Below are 20,383 nucleotides of genomic sequence, written 5' to 3' on the forward strand. Positions count from 1 at the left end.
AGGTGGAGGGTGCTGTGGTGTCTGAGCAGCATGGACCCCCCACTCACCTCCAAGGGCACTGGGTCTGAGAGAATCACAATGGGAGATGGATCAGAGGTGTCCCACTGACATCAGAGACCCCCAACCAACCTCATCACAGCACCCCCTTCTGGCATCAGAGCCCTCACCCCTACCCAAGTACAGTAGCCCCCCGCCGGTGTCAGAGCAGACCTTACTTGCATCAATAGCATCCTGACCTCCCATCTCCCACCCCCACCCCACTGGCATGAGAAGCACCCCCAACCTGAGCACAGCACCCCCTTATGGCATCAGAAAACCCTCCACCCCCAGCATAATAGCACCCCACTGGTGTCAGAGTAGCCCCCACCAGCATCAGAGCCCCCCCTCCCCCCCGAGCGCAGCACACCCTGCTGGCATCAGAGCCCCCCCCCATCACACACTAGGGTCTAGGCAGTGCAACCTATTGGGCGGAGCAGGAGTCTGGCCTAGTGGGCAGAGCAGAATCAGAGGGCAGAAGTGATCAGGAGACAAGCCAGTGGGCAGAGCAAATCAAAGATGGCACAGCGCGGCAGGGAATAAAATGAGGCAGCTTGGTCAGGAGGTCCACAATGGTCGGTATAACTGAGTGCCCTTGGAAGCACGGTAACTCCACAATAAAGTCTATTGAGAGGGTAGAGCAAGGACACAGAGGTGTGGGGAGGGGCTGAGGGAAGCCCATGGGCTTGACTTGGCTCATAGATCTCTCTATGGGCACACAAGTTGCATGACTTAGCGTTGTTTTTAACATCCATTCATAAGATCAGCCATCAGAAGTACCTAGGGTCCAGATTTTAAATGGGCTAAAATGTCCAGCCATGGGCGAGTCATGGCATAACTCTAGCACCTGAAGCCAGGAGCTGCCCTCGGGCATGTAGAGACGAGCTCCACAATAAATCAGGTTGTGTTGTAGATGAAACTTTGAATCTGGGGATTCCAGCAGATTGAGGCCGCAAACAGGTCACTTGTAAGCAAGGGGTGGCAAGTGGTCATGAAGTGACTGTGAGGCTCCCGCAAACAAAAGTGGGAGGGTTTAATGACAGTGGTGAAAGCTTCCTGCTCCACTTCACGCTACTCATCCTTGTGTGACAAGGCATTGCCATCCCGTTCTTAGTCCCTGGACAGTACGTAACCATGAAGTCAAATTGGGAGAGAAAAAGAGCCCAGCAAATCTGACATTGGTTGAGTTGTTGCATTTCTCCAATTTCTTTTGATCGGCTCAGACTTGGACAGAGCCTTAGGCCTCCTTGAGGAGGTGCCTCCATTCCTCAAAGGCAGCTCAGACAACCAGCAGTTCTTTGTCCCACATCATAGTTTCTCTCAGTGAGAATCAGTTTCAGAGAGAAAAAGGCGCAGGGATTTGCATTTCTCAGGTTTTGCATAAAGTTGACTTTGGCAAAGCCACTCAAAAACAATGTGCGCTGGGTGGTCATGGAATTGTTGAGTCTCTGAAAAAATGAGTCTTTCATATAAGTAGATGATCATGAATTGGTTGAGGATGTCTCTGAAAACATCATTCGTGAAATGCTGGAAGGTAGCGGGGGTGTGCCATAGACCAAATGACACGACCACATAGTCAAAATGGCCATATCTGGTTCAAAATGCCATTCATCCTGTCATCCAGCAGTGCCTGAGGAGCGTGAATACCAACCTAAGGCAGATTGCTAAGAGGCAGGGCACAAACCCCAAACTGTCTGTGAATTCTAGACTTAGATTTTACCAACCAAATATCAAGTGTGAACGTCTCAGGCACTATAACAGCCTTAACATGGGTCCTCTGCTCTACCTTGCCACTAGGTAAGATTGCCTTTGTGATAGATGGTCCTCTACACAAAAAAAGCACAAGTGTTCTGGTTACTCCCAGTCCCAAAGGACCAGTCTCTTACCGCAGCTCAACAGCACTTTAGATCTCACACCAAAGACAATGCTTGTAGCCAATCCTTGGGGCCTTTCGTTTTCAGTTTTTATTTTATTTAATTTTTCTCAAGGATTTATCAATATTTATTACCACAACAACAAAAACAGGTGAAAATCAGTGCAAAAAAAACCAATTAATTTTTCTGGGTAAATATCAGGGTTTATTTTGATGGACAGAAAGACAGGGGGCAAAAGTATTCTGAGGATTAATGCTTTGAATTCTGTTAATCAATGTGATTTGCTGCAGAACTAAAACAGAACTCAAAACCCAAGGCCACCTCTGAGTTTAAGAAAACAATATCTCTCTAATCCCCAAATAAAGCTTTTTATTTGAACAAACAGTTTACTACCGTAGACTTAGTCTTTAAATATTTACATTTAATAATTGGGCTTCACAATTGGCAGCACATACACTCACCTTCATCCTTTTCTCCTGTTTCTTTTTTTAAAACTTTCGAATACTTCCTTGTGTTCTGAAACATATTCTGATAGATTTTTGTTTTCTTCCTATTTTAGTGCGTCAGATCTTTAAACCGTTATCTGCTAACAGCTTGACACATGTACCTGGTGGTGGGTGTGAGATTCACCAGTACGTTCAGATGCACACGCACTTCGGAGCTTATGTGTGTGCCTCTTTGCTTGTATCTTCTAGACCAATACATAGCCTTACTTCAACAGACAGCTTTGCATATACACACAGACTAATGTATTATTGTAATACATATAGCTTATGGAATGTATAGTATTTTCGTAATAAAACTAGTTATTTTTTTTATATATTTGAATGATACAAAAGCAGAGTGAAAATCAGAAAAAAACTGAATAATCCTATTTTTAAAACCTGGGAATTTTTCAATAAAAATCGGTTTAAACTGAAAACAAAGGGTCTTACCAATCCTAAAATAAACTATCTAAAGATTTATTAACTAGGCAAAGGAAATAGAGTATTTACAAGGTTAAAGCAGGTAAACATACACACAAATGTGTTCCTGTCTTAAGTTTCAAAAGGTAATAGAAGCTCCTATAATAAGCAAGCTCTATGCCCTTAGGGCTAATCCAGGCCAACCAGTGGGGATCTTTTGCTTATGCTTAGTATTTCCCACTCCTCAGACTCCAAGCAGCAGATACAGTTCCTCCTTGTTAGGGCTTTTTATTCCTTCTCCCCTTCTACCCAGCTGCTGGTCTCTTCTTCAAGGCGGGGGGTGGGGGTGGGGGGCAAAAGGGCGGCAATCAACAAAGTAATTGTCCTCTGATGTTCCACAACAGTTCCTCTGGTGTTGATGGGACTTCTTTTGTTGGGCAAGAGAGAACACTGCCTGTGACAAGCTAGTATTTCATACTTGGTAATGCTTCTTGTCTGTCTGGTGCGTTAAAGTTACAGAGCGAACACTTGTTACCTTGGAACATAGGATACAGATATTATATTGGATCAGCAACACATTTTAATAACTCTAATACCTACTTTAACAATACTAACACATGGATGAGCCAGACTGGTTCCAGCTACATATTTACCAGTGTTCAGTTGAGACCTAAGGGCCTTGGCATGAGCTGGCCCCTGGTCCATCAGAATCACACATTCCCTTGCTGGATTCTGACAAGTTGTATGCCCCATGCCAGTCTTTCTTTGTGAAGATCCAACCCGGAGTCTTTACAGGAGTTCATTTATGAAAGGGGGCATCAGTTGCAGACTGTGATCTTGCTAAAAGTTTAATAATCACTACAAGAGAGGGAGCCATCCTTCCTGGCCATGAAGAAGATAGGTGCTGCCACTCGGGAAGTCAAGGGACAATGAACCTCTTCTGCAGATTTTCCTTAAGGGCCTGCAGCTCAGGTACAGATAAGGTGTAAATGCACCCAAAAGGAACTCCTGTTCCTGGTTGAAGGTCAATTGTGCAGTCGTCACTGTGCTGAGGAAGTAGAGTGTCTGCCTTCTGTTTGTCAAATACTGTGACATATTCTACGTATTCGGCAGGAATTCCAGGCACTGCCAATGAAACTTTGGTTGGAAATTCTGGATCCTTCAGGGGCTGGAGCATGCCACAGAATGCGACCAGCTATTGACTAGATTGGGAAGGCGAAGCGCAGATGACCCTGAACTGCCAGATCTCTCGGGTGATTGCCAATGCTGATGCCCTCTAGATGGGTTGTCTGATGCATGATGGGGCCTGAAGATAGGAATGACCTGTCTATAAGCTCAACAAGCTCGGGGAAGTCCTTGCAGAGGATGGGAATTTGAGGCTCCTTCAAGTTCTGGTCCATAAAATTGCCAGAAGAGCCCAAGCCGACCAAGGCTCCTAGGTGGACATCTGGCATGGCAGAATGCTGAAGCTGAAGAGGCAGATGCAGTGGGGTGGCATGCTGGTTAAAGGATGCCAAGATTCAGGCAGATAGGCAGCAGCACGATTCATTGTGCGGAGCAGTGGAGCACTGACTCAACCCTAGCTCCCCTACTGGGGCTGGGTTCTGGCATTTCCTGACCCAGGGTGGCCCAGACCTTGGCCAGGCACTCTGATACAATGTGCCCAGGCACCCAGTGTGACGTGTTATTCCATATTATTTATGAAAATATGCTTATGACATGAATATGACATAACTGAGATATACTTTATGCAAGATGGCTCATGTGAGATATCATTGGAAAGGTTATGATTTACTGAATCGATTATCCAATTTGTATGCCTGTACCATTTCTGTATCTGAAGTTTGGAATATTGACTATATATCTGTATTTCAACGAATCTACTTTGGGTGACGCCCACTGCTAACACTTCAGTTACAACAATGGAAAAGCCAGACAGGGCGGATGGCCCATCAGCAAGGACAATGGACTGTGAAAAGCTTGGTCTTCCTGTGGATGCTCCATACTGCCCCGATTCTATGGACGCAGTGATACTACAAAAAGAAAAGGAGGACTTGTGGCACCTTAGAGACTAACAAATTTATTTGCGCATAAGCTTTCATGAGCTACAGCTCACTTCATCGGATGCATTCAGATACTACAGAGTCAGGTGATCTTGTCACCTGATACTAAAACATTACCTGGGACTTCTGATAACTTTCCACTGTAAGGGAAGGGGGGTCAAGTTTGGGAAACAAAGGATTCCCACCTTATGTAAATGAGTGGGGAGGAAGGCAAACAGGACTCTTCCCCTCCATGGCCTGTCTGCCCAAGAAAGACTGCAAAGGGAAGGCAAGGGGGGAGTCCAGAATGAGAAAGGGGTCCAGTCTGAAATGGAATATAACTGGAACTATGAACCACAGAAACTTTGCAAACTGCCTGCAACAATATCTAGGGTGAGAAATACTATTTGCAACCAATTCCTTTAGTGAAACTAGCTTAGTTTGTGTGTTTGATTTCATTTGCTTAGTAATCTCCTTTGTTCTATTTGTTACCCCTTTTACCACTTAAAAGCTGCCTTTTACAGTTAATAAAATTTGTTTTATTATTAAAACCAGTTTCTGTAATTTCTAACTGGGGGGTAAGAAGTGTGTACACTTCTCTCTACATGCGGGGGGGGGCGAATTTCATAATATATCTTTGGGTCTGCACTCTAAGAGAGGTGGACATCTGACTGCTGAAGCATGTCCCTGAAGCTGAGGGCTTGGCTACACTTGTGAGTTACAGCACAATAAAGGAGCCCCGGGCACACTAGCTCACTCCCCTTCCACACTGGCAAGGCATGTACAGCGCTCTGACTTCGCAGCTACAGTGCTGCTGGTGCTCCACCTCAGCGAGTGGAATAATGTTTGCTGCGCCCCCGCTGGAGCGCCGCGGCACCAGTATGGAAGAGGTGTTGCATTACTGCGCTCTGATCAGCCTCTGGAAACGTCCCATAATCCCCTTAAGTCAAGCGGCCACTCTGGTCATTGTTTTTGAATCACTGCAGGAGTACGGATGTGCCCTTTGAAAGCTCCGTTTCTGACAGCTGGCTGCTTATCTGCTCCGAGACAAAGCAACCATTAGTGTGGAATGCTGTGTGTGTGTGAGAGAGAGGCGGGGGGGAGGGGTCTGCTGCAGTCTGAACTTACAAGACAGCATGCTGACATGCTCTCAGCCCCCCCAAAACCCCACTCTCTCTCCCCCCACATACACACAACACACTCCCTGTCACACACCCCCCATTTGAAAACCACGTTGCAGTCACTTGCAAGCTGGGATAACTGCCCAATGCTGCTGCAAGTGCCGCAAATGTGCTTGAAGCTGTCCGTGTGGACAGACTGCAGCACTTTCCCTATTGCACTCTCCAAAGGCTGGTTTAATTCAAAGCACTCTATATCTGCAAGTGTAGCCATGCCCTTAGTCTTCCCAGAGCTGATCTGCAGCTGGGTGTGGCCCTGCTTGTGTGTGTTTTAGAGGAGGTTTTAAGAGCCTGGCTCAGCAAGACAGGTTAAAGGGGCCTATGGTAGCAGAACAGGTAGACTCAGTGATATCTCAGAACATGAGGTGGCTTCCCAAGGGGTCCAACCCATCACCCGCCCCAATACAAGCACAACCCCAATGCCTGAGGACAATTCTTTTCATCAGTGGAAAGGTGGGCCAGGATTTGGTTGACTTGCATTGGTTCGGGATCTGGTAGGACAACTGGGACTGTGGGAGACAGAAGCATTCTGGCCAGCAGGGTTCAGGTGGCATGTCGCTTTTCTTGAGATTGCTCCATTGGTCAACCATCAGTCTGGATGCAAATATCAATTAAAGCTGCTAGACTAGGCGGAGGTTCCACCCATGCTAATTCATCTTTGATAGAATTGTTGAGCCCCTGCCTAAAGGGGTGTCACAGCCCAGACTCATTCCAATGAGTGTCTGCGGCCGGACACTGGAATTCTGCTGCATATTTGGCAACGGCCCCGACCCCCTGCCAAAGGGTACGGAGAGCAGCTTCTAATGTGCATCCGATGAAGTGAGCTGTAGCTCACGAAAGCTTATGGTCAAATAAATTTGTTAGTCTCTAAGATGCCACAAGTACTCCTGTTCTTTTTGCGAATACAGACTAACGCGGCTGCTACTCTGAAACATTCTCCATTAGGGTTCACGGAGATGCCCACCCTGCCTGTACAAAGCTCTCGCAGTGTTCAAGGAGAGGACTGTCCCCTTCCACGAAAGGGGACACCCACGTCAGGGCCTCTCCTCAGAACAGACTGAGAACTAATTCCACTTGGAACTGAGCTGTAGGGTCCGACTGGCCACAACATGAACTGGAGATGACAATGGTTAAGGAACCCATGTCATTTGGCACAATCCCCATAAAACTTACTGGGTAGGGGCAACTCGGGCTCACGGAAAATGGATGCAAGGTTGTGGGGACAGAAGACGCTGCCTGGGCTTGTACCTGGGCCTGGAAGGCTGCATTCTTGTCACGTAGCGTGTCAACTTGAGCCTGCAGTTCCTGCAGGACTCCAACAATGTCTGCAAAGGTGGGGTGAGCTCCTGCTGGGGCCATTCTGGATGGAAGCTCCATGCTGTGCGGCAAAGCCCTGGCTACCTTCTAACAGGTTGGACAAACTGTCGCATGCCAAGGGGTAGGCGGTGAGACCAAGTGGTCAGAGCAGGAGTCTGGCCTAGTGGTTGGAGCAGACTCAGAGAGCAGAACTGGAGTCATGGCCCGGGGACAAGCCATTAATCAGAACCAGGGGTCAGGAGTCCAGAGGGAAGAGCTGGAGTGGAGCTTGCAAAGAGTGGGGCAAGGGCCAGCAGGAAGCGGGTCTGGCGCAGCTGGGAGCATAGAATGCATTGAGCAGCCACGGTGCTGCTGTTGCTACAGGGGTTAACTGGTGACCTGACGGCCCTTCGGTCCAGTCAGGGAGCACAGTCACCTAGGTTCATTGAACCAAATGAGCTCATTAGGTTGCTAGGCCGCTGAGTTCCTGACACCCTTGCCCCAAGCACAGCACCCCTCCCCAGCATCAAAGCCCCTCTTCCTCCCCTCCTCTGCCCCACTCTGGGAGGGGTGGTCTGTGTCCCCCTGCAGATCCCACTCTGCCCTCCTTCTCCCAGACCCCCAGAGGCAGAGTGGTGGAGGCACTGGGCAAGGTGCTGCTGGCACCGCCCGCCCGATGCCCTTTTGACATTGCACTGCTTGGCAGGGGCTCAGACAGTAGCACAATGTGAAAAGAGCCCAGGATGGCGGCGTGGTGGCGGTGGGGATCTGCCGTACCCCTCGTCCCCTCTCACCTCCTCCTCAGCAGCTAGGAAATTGCCCCTTCTCACCCACCCCCACAGGGCTGGGGGGCCCAGGGCTGAGGGGGCCTGGGCTAGGTAGGGCCCCTCACAGGAGCAGGATGAAGTATTGAGGTGCCCCAGGCCATGGAGGGGTCACAGCTGCAGGAAGGAGCAAGTCTCCATTTTCACAGCTCTTCGTACATTCTTTTGCTGGGGCTTTTCGGGAGTAACACCTCAGGAACCAGAGCTGGAAAAGAGAAGGGAGCCTGGGTCATTGGTCCCAGCATCAGAACCCCGCACCCTGGCCAGCCCCTTTGTGTGCCCCAGAGTCGGAATCTCGAACACTTCCCATGTGCCCCAGAGCCAGAACACCCCCCATGTACCCCAGAGCCGTAACCCTCCACCCCCACCGGCACCTCTGCGTGCCCCAGCGCTGGAACCCTCTAACTCCACCGGAACCTCTATGTACCCTAGAGCTGTAACCCGGCTCAACGGGTAGTGATCAATGGCTCCATGTCTAGTTTGCAGCCGGTATCAAGCAGAATGCCCCAAGGGTTGGTCCTGGGACCAGTTTTGTTCAATATCTTCATTAATATCTGGAGGATGGCAATGGATTGCACCCTCAGCAAGTTTGCAGATGACACTAAACTGGGAGAGGTGGTAGATACGCTAGAGGGTAGGGATAGGATACAGAGGGACCTAGACAGATTAGAGGATTGGGCCAAAAGAAATCTGATGAGGTTCAACAAGGACAAGTGCAGAGTCCTGCACTTAGGACGGAAGAATCCCATGCACCGCTACAGATGAGGGACCGAATGGCTCGGCAGCAGTTCTGCGGAGGACCTAGGGGTTACAGTGGACGAGAAGCTGGATATGAGTCAACAGTGTGACCTTGTTGCCAAGAAGGCCAATGGCATTTTGGGATGTATAAGCAGGGGCATTGCCAGCAGATAGAGGGATGTGATCATTCCCCTCTATTCGACATTGGTGAGGCCTCATCTGGAGTACTGTGTCCAGTTTTGGGCCCCACACTACAAGAAGGATGTGGAAAAATTGGAAAGAGTCCAGCGGAGGGCAACAAAAATGATTAGGGGTCTGGAACACATGACTTATGAGGAGAGGCTGAGGGAACTGGGATTGTTTAGTCTGCGGAGGAGAAGAATGAGGGGGGATTTGATAGCTGCTTTCAACTACCTGAAAGGGGGTTCCAGAGAGGATGGATCTAGACTGTTCTCAGTGGTAGCAGATGACAGAATAAGGAGTGATGGTCTCAAGTTGCAGTGGGGGAGGTTTAGGTTGGATATTAGGAAAAACTTTTTCACTAGGAGGGTGGTGAAGCACTGGAATGTGTTACCTAGGGAGGTGGTGGAATCTCCTTCCTCAGATATTTTTAAGGTCAGGCTTGAAAAAGCCCTGGCTGGGATGATTTAGTTGATGTTGGTCCTGCTTTGAGCAGGGGGTTGGACTAAATGACCTCCTGAGGTCCCTTCCAACCCTAATATTCTATCATTCTACTCCCACCGGCCCCTCTGTGTGCTCAAGTGCCAGAATCCTCTACCCCCACCGGCCCCTCTGTGTGTCCCAGAGCCAGAACCTCCTATCCTCCTGCTGGCCCTTCTGTGCATCCAAGAGCCAACCACCCCAGGTACCCCAAAACCAGAAATCCTCCTCTGCTCCTGTGTGCTCCACAGCTAGGAACCCCTTCTCCATCTCTGTGTGCCCAAGAGCCAGAAATCCTCCCCCAACATACACCCACACCCCTGTGTTCCCCAGTCTGTGGGGAAGAGGTGCTCAGTCCCAGGGCCTGTTCAGTCTTAGACCACTCTGCTGAGATCTGAATCCCACTCCCTATTCCCCAGAGTCAGCCAGTCCCCGAGCCCTGAGGCTGGATCACAGCCAGCGCCCCCTAGAGGGGAAAGGATCCATAGCCCATTCCCCACCCATGAGCAGCCATTCACTCCCTGGGGCTGGATTGGAAGCGCTGCCCCTAGAAAGGAAAGGCCCCGTGTCCCATTCCTCCTCCCCAAATAATCTAATCCTCGAAATTGATGCTATTCGGTGGTGACCACTAATAGAAACATTTGTTACCAATCTAAATACACTGAGTGGCATCTCCTCTTCAAGGAGGTCGCTGCTCCGAGAGGGAAAATAGCACAAATCCATCCCAGCCCTCAACAAGACTGGAAACAAAGAATATCTGCACAGCAGCATCATAATTACAGCAAATCTAGGGGAGGGATAGCTCAGTGGTTTGAGCATTGGCCTGCTAAACCCAGGGTTGTGAGTTCAATCCTTGAGGGAGCCATTTAGGGATGTGGGGCAAAAATTGGGGATTGGTCCTGCTTTGAGCAGGGGGTTGGACTAGATGACCTCCTGAGGTCCCTTCCAACCCTGATATTCTATGATGTATGGAGCAGCAGCCCTGAGTTACCGGCCTTGTATTTCTTGCCTCCTACTCCCTCTAGTGCCCCTTCCCTGACACTGCATGCTGAACATTACAATGGAGCAAGGCTTCATGGCAATGATCAAATCTTGTTTAGATTCAAAACACTAAAAATCTGTCTACACATTAAAATTTGCAAGCTACAAAATGCCTCCTGATTGCATAAAAGTTGGCTGTGTTCATTTCTTAGTATTTTGGTTTATTTGTTTGGATCTGTTTGATGTGGGGGAGGGAGTAAAGCTTCAAATTCCCTAATCTTTGACCCACTTCAGTTTCTCTGATAACAGTTTAAAAACAAGGAATTTCCCCTCATTTTCTTTTCCTGACCTTCTACAATCATTTTCACCTCCAGTTTATGAAGAACCTTTTGAGCAATTTGTTTGGACCCGTTTTTATATCGTTCTTTTCATTCGCTGCTCAACAAAACCCAGGAATTTCTCTCAGATAAACAAGAGTGCTCAAAAATCACAAAGGGATCTGAAAAAAAGAAGAGCAAAGAACAACCCCTCCCCTCCATACACATGCACGCGCACACACACTTTAAACCACATTCATTTCAGCCAGACTCTTTCCCTTCTAAGCACAGGCAATGCCAACGTTCCCCCTGGAGACACAACCTGATTATCCATTTTCTAACTGTAATTAACATCCAGATACATCCCTAGCGGCAAACAGTCCTGCCTCACCTGGAGGGATAAACAAGGGGACTTAGTGGTCTATTTATGGCTTTTCTACATGGGGAAGTTTACCAACATTACTATAAGAACACCACAAGAACGGCCATACGGGGTCAGACCAGTGGTCTATGTAGTGCAGTATCCTGTCTTCTGACAGAAACCACTGTCAGATGCTTCAGAGGGAATGAACAGAACAGGGCAATTTTGAGTGATCCATCCCCTGTTGTCCAGTCCCAGCTTCTGGCATTCAGAAGTTTAGGGACACCTGTATAATTATTCCACTATAGTTATACCACTATAGCCCCCCAGGTGGACACACTCATTTGGAACAAGAGTGGTCTTTTTCCAGTTTAGCTCATATCCCTTTGGAAGGGACCTAAGAGCATCCCCACAGGGAGTTATACCAGTATAATTAACCATTGAACCAATCTGCCAAGGCTCGTGGTAGATTCTCCATCACTGGCAATTTTTAAAATCAAGATGGGATGTTTTTCTAAAAGACCAGCTCTAGTTCAAATAGGAATTATTTCAGAGAGCCCTATGGCCTGTGTTGTAGAAGGGGACAGAGTAGATGATCACAGAGATCCCATCAGCCTTAGACTCTATTATCTGTATCGCTATAATTATACCGGTACAGTAATTCCAGTACCTTTCCCCATGCAGACAGGCCCTTTCAGCCCTGATTCCTCCTATCCACCCACATCCTCAAAAGTCTCACACATTGTTGAGGGAGCCCTGATCAGAAACAGAAAAAACTTGAAGTCACCAATTTGCTCCTTCCCAAAGGTGAGATTTGTTGCTAAATCTGCTGTTTCAAGGAAAGGGAGCTGTGATGTCCTGCCTACACACTGTGTTTCACTGAATTCCCCTTCTGGGCCGGATCCCCAGCTGGTATCAATAGCTCTACTGGACTCAATGGGCCAGATCCCCAGCTGACGTAAATCAGCACAGCTTTGTTGAAGTCAATAGTGCCTTGCTGATTTACACTGGCTGCGGATCTGACTCACTCTCTGGGCTCTGTTTGTGGGTACAGGTACCTGCATCGGCCAGGTAATAAAGAAAATGATATTTTATATCAACTGACCGAGTGCCTCTTCCATGAGAGATGCCAGTGGTTTCAACTCCCACCCGGTGGGGTCAGACCTTTGGAGACAGCACTGCCACCAATAGCACTTTCCAGCGAAGGAACTTAACATGCTTGAGTGAATTTAGACTCACAATCCCCTATGGAGGGGGCATCATTTTAAAACTGGGAAAACTGAGGCACAGAAAGGCCTTGCCTGAGCTCAAACTGGGAGTTGGAGCAAGACAAGAACCCATGCCTCAGCCTGTACTTTAACCATCCTTTCTTCCCCCAAGACTCTCTCCTGGATATTTTCTAACACCCACCTCCCTCTGACTGTTCCCATTCAGATCTCCTGGATTTGGGAGGGGAAACAGGAGAATGCCACCATGAAACCTTAACAAGTACCTTTCCAGGCAAGCTCAGAGCCATCTCACCATCCCTTGCCCCAGGGGCCCAATGGGTTGGGATTTCACACCCTGGAATAGGTTGAGTAGGCAGCAGGAAATGGTGTTTCCTACAATGAAATTGACCAGCATCCCCTGGAACTGACGAAAGGGCAAGACCAATGGGATTGGTGGGACACAGTATCCAGCTTTATCTTTGGTCTCCTGGGGCCAGATTTCCAAAGGTATTTAAGCACTGTAGCAAGACAGCGTGGCCTCCCTTGAAGATTGATGGCGAGGGACGGCCGCTGCCTGCCCTCTGGTGGGCAGAGCCAAGTGAGCCCAGCCAGCCCTGCCGGAAGTGGAGTGGGACAGGAAAAAAGTATAAAAGGCGGGCCCCACAGCTCAGTTGGGTGGGAGTCACCAAGGGAGACAGATGCATCCTGCCTACTGCTGGAGCCTGCAGAACACCCCTGCCATACTGGGGACTGGACAGAGCTCCCGGAGCCGCCAGCCAGCTTAGCTGCCGAGTTGCTGGGGCTGGGTGGGGGTCTGAAGAGGTTAGGCCTGCGCATGCCAATCTCAGGGGATGGGAAGCTGTTATATGAGATAGGATCTTAAAGCAACCTCTGTGTCCTTTTCTCTGTTTTGCTCCTACTGTTAAAGTAAACAATCCTTTGGTCAGAGAAGGCTTCCTGGTCCCTATACACCACTGAGTACAGACTTATGAGGGGAAGAAGCATGGGTGCTGAACCCAGTCGGACCTGCTGGGGAAGCACGGTTGATCCACAGGCAATTGTAGCCCAGAGGTGGGTCTAAGACTGGGACACTCACTGGATTCCACCCCAGAGAGGTAATTACATGAGGCTTGGGTCCAGAGAGGGGGCACTCAGAGAAACCAGATGGGGGCTAGCCCTGCACCCATAACCAGGCCAACCCCCTCCGCCTCTCCTGGGACAGGATCAGACCTCATGGCCCGGCTGTGAGTTTCCTTGGCTGTGCATTTCCTGTGTGCGCACTCCAGGCCTCAACCCCCCTGCTGTATTTGTTTAAAGTCTTTGGCAAACACAGACCCACATGCACCATTGCAAACCTGTGGGGGAAGGGGGGGGTGTCAGCCACCAGTCACCTCCAGAGAGCGAGGCTTCCTGTCCGCAGTGATTGGGATGCCCTCCCGACCCTGAGGTCAGTGACCTGCTGGTGGGGCTGGACTTTGTGCTCAGATCTGGAGTAAGTGGCGTTTGGGAAATGGAATGAAAACCTACTGCATGTGGGGGAGGGGGAAAGGACAACCGTATTTGTTTAACGGTCAGATTTATCCTGGGTTACAGAAACAGACCAGGGATGAAAAGGATCTATTGGGTCATCAGCTCCTGGGTCTACTCCCCTCCCTGTCCCCCCACAACAGACACACTCCAAAGTCCCCACAGCAGCGCCTGCAACTCATGCTCCTGGGAGAACATCATGGCCGGAAGATGAAGCCAGACAAATTCCGACTCGAAATAATGCGTACATTTTTAGTAGAGGGGAAATTAATCATTGGAACAACTTACCAAGGGTTGTGGGGGATTCTCCACCCCTGGCAATTTTTCAATCAAGATCACCTCTAGTTCAAACAGGAATTAATTCAGGAAAGTTCACTGGCCTATAGTAGACCAGACTAGGTGATCCCAATGGTCCCTTCTGGCTCTGTAATCTATGAACTGTAAGAATGACATTCACAGCACAGACACCCCCTTCTACACCTACCAACCAAAGTGGAAATTAATAAATAATCTTTTAAAAAACTCAAACTCCAACCATCAGAAAATCAACCCCCGCCTCAAACAGAGTTGTGACACTGTAAAGTATCAGAAATTCCATGAAAATCATTAGGGGCTGTGCTACTGTTTTTGATTTTATGTGGAAGGCGCCCAGATACAACAGTGACGGGCAGCAGGATAAAACAGAGAGAGACTGGCGGGCTGTGCAAGGCAGCACCGCAACTTCAGAAAGGGATTGGAAAATTGCAAAGAGTACCCATCAGGCGTGGTAAGGGAAGCTTCCTTTAGCAGAGATGTTTGTAAGAATGCAAGAGTTCTGATGGAAGAGGCAAATCAAGTCAATGTGCCCCAGATGCCACTCGTTTCCCAAATCAATCAAGCTTAAGTGGAGAAAATGATCCACACTTACAGAGGTGGCAAGAGCAATTCTAGATGAGCAGCCAAGCAAAACCACCCAGCCACCTCCACGCCTCAGAACTCAGTAGGACCACAGAGATGAAAGAGCTGCATGGGATGGGGCTCCCTACTGAAAGCACTGTGTTATGATATCGCACATGAGGACAATTGTGCATTGGGGAGAAAATTCCCTCTTGACCCCTACAGGTGATCAGTTGAAGGTCTGAAACATGAGATTAGATTACAGTCGTTGTCTTAGTGCACAGCTACAGTGAAATTGGGAGATCCCAAAGAGAAAGGGACCATCAGGTCACACAGAATGACCCCTTGGTGACGCCTACACAAGGAGCAGATACACCTAGGTGGAACTGAGGAGGATGCTGGCTCAGCAGACACTCAGAACTACTGACACCGTTGATAAGAAACAGCAGGAGCAGTGAGCAGAGGCTCTAGGTGCCAGATCCAGCTCAGCAGCAAAGGAAGAAGCAGTGGCCGTGTGACCAGGATGCAATGGAACTCGGTGGTTTGAGCATTGGCCTGCTAAACCCAGGGTTGTGAGTTCAATCCTTGAGGGGGCCATTTGGGATCTGGGGCAAAAATTGGGGATTGGTCCTGCTTTGAGCAGGGGGTTGGACTAGATGACCTCCTGAGGTCCCTTCCAACCCTGATATTCTATGATTCGTTAGGAGCTGCACAGAGGAAGCTACTGGTAGCACAGGGCTATTCATATTGGTCCCACAGAACCCAGGAACTATGCTACATGTGTTTGAGTGCAACCTACGGGCAATTTACCTATTCACTATGTACATATATACAGACACAGAGCTCTCTCATAACAAGGCTCAGAGGTGTTTGCTACTGACAGACCTCTATCCTAGGGGGCTCTCTAGGGAAGGGAGGAGGGGGATCATGCAGGGGTTGAGGGGGATCTGATCATGGTCAGGGACGCTAGGAGAGTGCCAGTCCCATTCCAGGGACTACAGGCAGCGATGAGCTACGCAGGCTGGGGAGCACATGGCAGCTGGGTCAAAAGATTCCCCCTTGCAGTGAGGTCCCAGCCCCAGTCCTGCGCAGTTTGGAGTCCCTTCTCAGCAGTTTACAAACCCCCAGAGGGAGCTGCTGGGACGAGGGGGGCAGAGGAGTTAATAAGCTCTGCAGGGGTGTCACAGGCTAGGAGAGGTATCTCTTCACTCCTGCAGAGTTTACAAGCCCTGAACCTGGCCATGGAGCTGTCCTGTCTAGAAGCTCCAGGAAGAGCTCACCCAGCCAGCCAGCCAGGTACTTTAGGGACAGGGGCAGGTTGAGGTGGGGCAGAAACCAGCCTGTCTCTGAGGTCAGCTAGAGCAATCCCCTATGCCAAGGGCTAGGAGAAGGGCCCTTGGGCCAGCTCCACACCAGCCAGGGACACCTCCCAGGAAGGAGGGCTTCTCAGGAGCAGTTTCTACCCAGTGTAAAACCCTTTATGCTGCCAGAGCAGAGCAAAAGGGCCTATCCGTCAGTGGGGCTCATGTTCGAGTCCTCACAAGCCTCCTGTAGTAGTGAGCCCCAGCTCCGATTTCCCCTGCTGTCCCACCCCATAGTCTCCCTTTCCCGCGCACCCTTTGGCAGCCAGCCGACTGGGCTGTGGGGAAGTTAGGGTGGGCTTATGTGTGTGTGGGGCACGGGAGGGGGATTACGCTTGGCACAGCCAGCGGTAGGAGGCACCAGTACAGTGTTACTGAACTGACCTGGCTGGGGGATTACGCGTGACTGGAGAGGAGGGATGGGTGTGGAGGTGAGGGGATGGGCAGGGCAGATGTAGCGATGGGGGAGTAGGGTGCAGTGTGGGGAGACAGGTGTAGAGGTGGAGGCTGGGGAGGGGCAACTGTAGAGGTAGAGTGCTGAGTGGGGTGGCAGGGGTAGGTAGGGAAGGGAGACTTTGTGGGGAACAAGAGAGGGCAGAGGGATCCCAACACCCCTCCTGCCCAGTGCTCTCTCTCTCTCACACACACACACCCCACTCCAAGGGACGGGATGGCGAGCCCCATGACTCTCCTCCCAACACATAAAGAGCCCCTGGCCCATTAAAAAAACCTCACCCTGTCCCCATGCAAACAGAACCCTCAACCCCTGCATGACACCCCCCCCCCCGCCCCAAATGAAGAGGAGGGATGAGGTCAGGAAGGCAAAGAGGGGTTATGGGGGAGGAGGGAGAAAGAAGGGGCCAGGATAGGGAGGGAGGGAGAGGTAGGATTGCAGAAAGCTGGGGCCAGGGGAGGAGGCGAGCAGGGATGTGGGGGGTAGGGAAGAGAGGGCAGCAAGGCTTCAGGGAAGGGGCTAGGAGATGGGGCTGAGGGGCGAGGAGAGTTGCAGGCAGGGGGATGGGGGCAGGGCTGCAGGGGCAAAGGCAGGGGTCCCCCTGCGGCACAACGATGCCGGCTCGCCGGCCCCTACCTCGCTCTCTCCGTCCCGGGTTCCGCGCTCCTTCCCCAGCCGAGGTGAAACTTTCTCCCCGAGCCCCCCAGGAAGGCAGCGCCCCCTCCCCCGCGCCGCTGCACTGCCCCTCCCCCTCCTTCCTCTGCCGTCCATCTTGAATACTTGGGATTCCTGAATGGAGCCTGCGGGATTTCGCTCCCATTGGCCGCCCCGGTCCCTCCGGGAACAGCAGCCACCTCCCCATTGCCCCCCCCGCATCCCCCTGCCCCATAGCTGGGGCCCCCAACCCCGAGCCTATCTGCCCTGCCAAAGAGATTCCCACCCGCGTCCACGGTGGGAATCGGGGCTACGCACAGCTCAGCCCCCCCAGCGCAGAAGCTGCGCTGTTCGGCTCAGAGGCCTCCCGTCCCCCTGACCCATGTCCCAGGTCCGATTCTCCCTGCCTTGCATCAGGGGAAATCTTGCCCCTGGCAAAAGGCCTTTGCCCACGGCGGGTTGGTAACCTGCCCTGCTCTAGTTTGGGGAGGCCAGGAATCCAGCCCAAGGCGGGACCCAGGTGGGTTCTGGGGTTCGTTGGCAGTTTAGAAAAGTTGTGAGAGAAATTTCCCCATCAGCTCCAAGCAGATCCAGAAATTTTGGCCAATAAAAAGGGGAAAAGTTTTGGGCCAAACAAGAGGTTTTGTTTCCACAAAATCAAAAAGTTTAATTTCAATTTCAGCAGCTTTAAAACATTTTTGATTTTTAAAAGAAGTAGAATCATGGAACTAAATTCAAGTGAAACAATGCCTTGGAACAAACCTTGTTTCAAAACCCAGTTAATTTCCAGAAATGTTTAAAATGAAATATTCTAATTCTTTCAGTCTCCCCCCCCATGAGCAATTCAGCAAACTCCACACAAATCTGATGCATTCCAGTGTCGCTGAATCTACGTTTATTGCCAGAAGAAAAAAAAAAGTGTAATCTGTAAAATTTCTCCCAGCTGTAGTCAAGGCTCATTCACACATGGAGCATAAACTTTTACAGGTTTCAGAGTAGCAGCCATGTTAGTCTGTATCCGCAAAAAGAAAAGGAGGACTTGTGGCACCTTAGAGACTAACAAATTTGAGCATAAGCTTTCGTGAGCTACAGCTCACTTCATTGGATGCATGGGGAAAAACCATGCTAATTTCCCCCTACTGTTACTTATACCTTCTTGTCAACAGTTTGAAATGGGCCACCCTGATGACCACTACAAAAGTGATTTTTCCTCCTGTTGATAATAGCCCACTTTAATTGAATAGTCTCATTAGAACTGACCCCACACTTGGTAAGGCAACTCCCATCTTTTCATGTACGGTGTATATATATCTTCCTACTGTATTTTCCATTCCATGCATCCAATGAAGTGGGTTTTAGCCCACGAAAACTTATGCCCAAATAAATTTGTTAGTCTTTAAGGTGCCACAAGGACTCCTCGTTGTTTTTGCTGATACAGACTAACACAGCTACCCCTCTGAAACCTATTCTGGAAACGAGGTTTCACTGTAAATTCACACCCAACATTCTTCTGGAATGATGTTCCTGGATAGACCAGCCATTCCAGTCACACTCAGCCACCCAGTTTGATTCAATGACATTTGATTGGCAGAAGAAGTTGGACAAGTATCAATAATGAATGATAAAGCTCCAGTGGCAGGGAAATAGGAAAGACGCTTGGTAGGGAATTGAGCAAAGGATGCTGTCAAGGTTCCTTCCCCGCTCTGAACTCTAGGGCACAGATGTGGGGACCTGCATGAAAGACCCCCTGAGCTTATTCTTACCAGCTTAGGTTAAAAACTTCCTCAAGGTACAAACTTTGCCTTGTCCTTGAACCCTATGCTGCCACCACCAAGCGTGTTAAACAAAGAACAGGGAAAGAGCCCACTTGGAGATGTCTTCCCCCGAAAATATCCCCCCCAAGCCCTACACCCCCTTTCCTGGGGAAGGCTTGATAAAAATCCTCACCAATTTACATAGGTGAACACAGACCTAAACCCTTGGATCTTAAGAACAATGAAAAAGCAATCAGGTTCTTAAAAGAAGAATTTTAATTAAAGAAAAAGTAAAAGAATCACCTCTGTATAATCAGGATGGTAAATACCTTATGGGGTAATCAGATTCAAACCACAGAGAATCCCTCTAGGCAAAACCTTAAGTTACAAAAAGACATAAAAACAGGAATATACATTCCATTCAGCACAGCGTATTTTACCAGCCATTAAACAAAAGGAAATCTAAGGCATTTCTAGCTAGATTACTTACTAACTTTACAGAAGTTCTGAATCTGCATTCCTGATCTGTTCCCAGCAAAAGCATCCCACAGACAGACCCTTTGTTTCCCCACTTCCAGCTTTGAAAGTATCTGATCTCTTCATTGGTCATTTTGGTCAGGTGCCAGCAAGGTTATCTTAGCTTCTTAACCCTTTACAGGTGAAAGGGTTTTGCCTCTGGCCTTATTGGGATTTTATAGTTCTGTATCCAGAAAAGTGGTTACCCTTCACTTTATATTTATGACAGATGCACAAACACACAAATGCACACTCTAAAAACTGCCCCCCCTTCTTCCCCCCTTCCTGCAAATGATATTCAGGGGATTCTTTATTTGAGGGGAGGTGAAGATGTGGGGTTTCTGAATTTGGGGTGAAGATTTATGGGGGGATTAGGATGAATAATCAGAGGTTAAGGTTCAAGGTTTCCTCAAAGCTAGATCTTGGCTTCATTTTCATAGCTCCTGCTAAGAGCCTCCCTAGTTCCCCCAACCAGGGCCCATTCCACCTGGTATGTCAGCTCCTGCCCAGGTGGAGTTTTGGGGAGCAGCTGACAGAAGAGACATTGGCTCTGGGGAACCCAAAGAATCTGGGGGCATTTGCTATCCTGGCCCCCATGATTTGCTTCTCGGTGATGCCCCCTGAGAAGCAAGAGGCTGGGGGGAAGCAGGCTGAGGGGGCCTTGTGAGTTTGGTCCAATCCTATTGTCATAAATATAAAGGGAAGGGTAAACCCCTTTAAAATCCCTCCTGGCCAGAGGAAAAATCCTCTCACCTGTAAAGGGATAAGAAGCTAAAGGTAACCTCGCTGGCACCTGACCAAAATGACCAATGAGGAGACAA

The sequence above is a fragment of the Eretmochelys imbricata genome, chromosome 6 (assembly GCF_965152235.1).
Source record: "Eretmochelys imbricata isolate rEreImb1 chromosome 6, rEreImb1.hap1, whole genome shotgun sequence".
NCBI classification, from domain to species: Eukaryota; Metazoa; Chordata; order Testudines; family Cheloniidae; genus Eretmochelys; species Eretmochelys imbricata.